Source organism: Thermobia domestica, chromosome 14, assembly GCF_964235325.1.
Source record: "Thermobia domestica chromosome 14, izTheDome1.hap1.1, whole genome shotgun sequence".
Lineage (NCBI taxonomy): Eukaryota > Metazoa > Arthropoda > Insecta > Zygentoma > Lepismatidae > Thermobia > Thermobia domestica.
In genome coordinates this window covers 171,640,120-171,644,850 of record NC_137467.1, presented here as the reverse complement: position 1 = coordinate 171,644,850, position 4,731 = coordinate 171,640,120, and the positions used below count along the sequence as shown (strand labels likewise).

The window sequence follows — 4,731 nt, the reverse complement described above, 5'->3', positions numbered from 1 at the left end:
GATTTTATCTCCTCCGTTAACACAATGTTCAAACCAGAAGTGGTTAAAATAACCAAACGGTTTTGATGTTGATAACCAATAATAACAAAATAATTATTAGATAGCAACAAGGATTTTGTGCAAACGATTCAGGTTGTCAAGAGAACTGCAACCCGCATAACAACCCACAAAACTGTATCAAAGCCGGAAGTGGTTGAACCTTACTACTACTTCCGGTTTCAATAGTGATTTTTATAGAACAAAAACGTTAAGAGATATGCAGATACGCAAAGTAGCATACCACAACTATTCCGAATACTCTACCAAAACCAGAAATGGTTGCAATTTACTACCACATCCGGTTTCAGTACTTGATTTTCATAGAGCAAAGACGGTAAGAGATATCAAGGTGGGTTTTTATGCAATTGATTCAGTGTCACAAGGATAGATTTTGCTCTTAATCCCCTATTTAAACCGGAAGTGGATAAGTTACCAATTTCCGGTTTCACCATTTATCGCCATAGAACAAAATGATTATTATTACATGGCGACAAGCGATTTTCTGAGAACGATTCAGAATGTCAAGAGAACATAGCATAACAAAGCACAAAATTGTATCAAAACTAGATGTGGTTGAAATTTACTACTAGTTCCTATTTCTGAGGTCACCGGAGCCCAAAGCCTGAGATCCAATACTACTAGACATAATGTCTGTGGTATTAAAGAGGTGCTATTCTCCATCCGAAAAGACTATAGGAAATTGTTATGTGTATCAGTTATATCCTCGAAAAAAGTGATAGAACTAGATTGTTTTCAGTATATCAAAAGCAAAAGTGCAGATGTAGTGTAAAATCAAATCTTTAAGCTACGAAGTTATATAAATAATTTCTCTGCTAAATAAATATAGTTCTATTAAGAAAGTGAAGTAATGTATGCAGGCCCCTATTTAGGTAAGTGCTATTCTGTGCTCGAGCACAGGGCGGCAGACTTGAGGGGGCGGCAAAATTTTGGATTTTTCAAATATTATTCGCAATAAAGTAATATTTAAAACCAGCAACTCGCAGAGTCTCGCGCAAACACGACAAACTATGTTAATGAGTTTAATTTTCTCTAATTACAGTAGTTACTACTAGGTATCCAAAAAAAAGTTCCTGCCGATTTCAGAGTCCGCACAGAGTCTACGTTGTAGCACAAAATACTCACGGTTAAGTCTCGAAGTAATCGCCATCTGCATCCAGCACCTTCTGCCAACGTTCCTGCAACTGTACAATGCCATAGTGGTAAAAGTCAGCGGTCTTGGAAGCAAAGAAGTCCGTGAGTGCGGTCCGCAGGTCTCTCTCATTTTCAAATTGTCTCCCACGAAGGTAATTGTTCAGGGAATGAAAAAGGTGGTAATCTGTAGGGAAAGATTAGGGGAATATGGTGGATGACACAAAGTTTCCCAAGCAAGTTGCAGAATGGTTTCCCGGGTCCTTTTTACTACGTGTGGTTTTGCATTATCGTCAAGGAACAGCACACCTTTGCGATTAACCAATGCCGGCTCCTTTTCCTGCAATGCACGGTGCATTCATTGCAACTGCTGGGAGCAGACATCCTCATTGATTGTTTGGCCTGGTGGTAGGAGCTCATAATGAATCACATGGCGATAATTCCACCATACGCATAGCATAACCTTCTTGGGATGCAGAGGTGGTCTTGAGGTGTGTGGAACTGCGTCACGTGGCGACAACCAGTGTCGAGTACGCGTGGGTGTGTTGTAAAGGATCCACTTTTTGTCACTAGTGATCAATCGACCAAATATCGGTGTGTTCTGGTGCTTGGAGAGCAAGGATAAACTGGATTCAACTCGCTGTCGTTTGTTAGCCGTTGACAATGTGTGGTACCCACTTACTCAACTTGTATGTCTTCCCTATGCGATGCAGATGCAGTCTAACTGTTTCCATCGATACATTAAACCTTTCGGCAAGTTCCTGACATGTAAGACTACTGTCCTCCTCGATGGCTGTCTTCAGGGCGTCGTCATCCAACACATGTGGTCGTCCACTGCGGGGCTCATCATTCAAGCCCAAATCGCCGGTCCGGAATTTTTGAAACCAAGGTCGGACGGTGCGTTCATTCACGGCATTCTCCCCGAACGCCTGGCACATGCGGCGACGTGATGCGGCCACTGATAGGCCTACCTTGAAGTCATACAGCAAACACCCCCTAATGGGTTGCTTCGACACATCCATTTCACTGTGCCACTTGACGAGCTAGGTCTCTGTAGTGTGCCCAACGAGCGTCTACTGATGTCGGTCAGTGCTCTACCTACCTCCTTATCGCATCGCGCGTACGTGACTAACGTCATAGCATGTCTGTGACCCTCGAACAACAAGGCCATCACAAACAGCAAGAACTTATTTGGATACCTTATAATTAGCTAGCTTATCTGATTATTTTTAAAAAGCCATCCTCTCCCATCCCAACTCCAAGGGATGAAGATGAACTTAAACATCATGAAAGCTGATACTGTTAAACTCAGTAACCTACAAAACATTGAATTCAACATTCATATCTGTCGTTTTCTCGCTGGGGAGTGGAATATGAACTTGAATTATATTAAAGCTGTCACTATTAATCTCAGCGACCCTAAAAACTATTAATTCAACTCTAATATCAGTCGTTTTCGATTCTTTTTAAAATGACTTTGCCCCCTCTTCCATATTTCAGCTCAGGTGTGACCTAGGGACCTGGAACGGGTCATTTGGATCATTTCTCTGAGAGCTTTAAAATACATTAAAATTTCATGTTTCTATCTACAGACAGACACACAGCTTATTGTATTATTATTATTATAGATGCTGTTAAACCTTTACTGATGGTGAATAATGTAAACAATTATTTTTTTCTCAATGGATGAGTAGTTAAGCCCGTTGCCTTGTTATCAAGAGGTCCCGGGTTTGATTCCCGGTGGAGACATAAGTGGTTTGGATCCCAAGGTAAGCTCCAGTCCTTAGTACGTCATCATCATCCCACGAAAGGCAATGGCAGACTACCATGGGTTTACCTTGTTCAGAGCCCGGATCAAACACCTACCTTCTGGCAGAACACCACATCATAATCATCATTGAGAGAATTAGGGCATTTAAAGTTACGTTGTAACTTGTAATACCTCAACTGCTACTCAACAAGAACTGGTATACAGACGTTGTTTCCGATCTATGGTGACGAAATTACACACCTTGTGCAGCACCACCAAGCGGGAAAAGGTTGCCAGTCGTGTGAGTTCCTTGGACCATTGATTCTGCGTGAAAGGTGTGGTAAGCGCATATCAAGACAAATGCCGCCCAAAATAAGTGCTTACTGGGAAGGCTACATATTGCCCTTTCCGACGTGAATTACATTATCAAACGGTGCAAGGAGCGTGGATTCACTGTGTCCAAAAATGGTATATCACAGGCGTTGAAAGGAGCAGGTAAGGTGAGGCGTGGGATGATTCCTGTGTGGCAGAAATAGGTCAACCTTGGCCTACCACTATCTGCACACGAGCTAAAATTCGGGAAGTCGGGGCTCTGGTCACCAGGGAGAAACCACCCACACAGAGGAGTATCGCGAACCGGCTACAGACATAACTGAAGACAGTGCACACCATGATTCACCACCGCGATCTGAGGTTGATAAAGCGACGGAAGGGGTGTGTTCATAAGCTCTTGCTAAAACACATCCAAACAAGTTGCACCAATTGTCGAAATCTGTATAAGCGGTACTAGGCCTGTGAAAAATTGAAGTTTGTTGTAACACTGGACGAGGCATATGTTTATCTGGATGACTGTCACAAGCCACGTGCAATTTTTTTTATCAATCGAGAGGTGCGAGGAACTTTCAAAGATGGTTTACAGAATGCAAGGAAAGTTTTGACACAGGCTTCACGATCACTGCTGGATACTCGTATCAGGGCAAGCTGGCCATACGTCATATAGCCAAAAATACGAAAGTGAATTCGAAATATTATCAGGGTAACGTCTTGACACCCGTTTATCGCCATGACGTTTCCAATTTCTAAGGGAGGGACAATAATCGTGTGTGGGTGCATCAAGATACGGCATCAAGTCTCACATCGCGCTCAACTCGCCTCTTCCTCTAACAAATGGCAGAAGAAACTGTAATTCGTGTCATTCCATTCACAGACATTCCAGTGAAGTCCCTTGATGCGTTATCGATGGACTTTTGCGCCTTCCGACTCCTGAAACGAGACTTGTCTCACAGGAGACCCCACACCGTTGAAGGGCTACGGAAACCCTGTTAGAAGAAGTGGTTGCAGCTTGACATTACTACACTGCGTCCAAGTTTCCTACAGTGGAAACTTCGCTGTCGGGCAATTGTCCAGATGGAGGGCCACCAAATAGAGCACTCTCAATGGTGACGACATAGTTTCCCTTAAGCTAAATGCAGTTTGAAATCGTCACCATAGATCGGAAACGCCCTCTGTACTTGCAAAATCACGGCTTGTTTCCTTGTTTGAGACATAAGTTTGTGCGGAAGAGGGCGGCAAATTATTTAGAGCACAAGGGCGCACAATATATAAATACGGGTCTGAATGTATGTTGAATAAAGAAGTTTTGAGAGATGGTCCGGACCCTGTGGACAGGGACGTACGCAAGAATTTATTTCGGGAGGGGTCCAAAGCTTTTCGGGGGGGTCCAAACACAATTTCAGGCTATATTATATTAAAAATTGTAAAATTGCCCCTAAAATTAGACTAAATTTACAAAA

The 4,731-nt window shown here is 42.8% G+C and overlaps 1 pseudogene; it reads right to left on the bottom strand.

The window, feature by feature from the left end:
- Positions 1-1,838: 1,838 nt before the first annotated feature.
- LOC145670110 (histone-lysine N-methyltransferase SETMAR pseudogene) lies at positions 1,839-2,210 on the bottom strand (annotated as a pseudogene).
- Between the last annotated feature and the right edge of the window lie 2,521 nt (positions 2,211-4,731).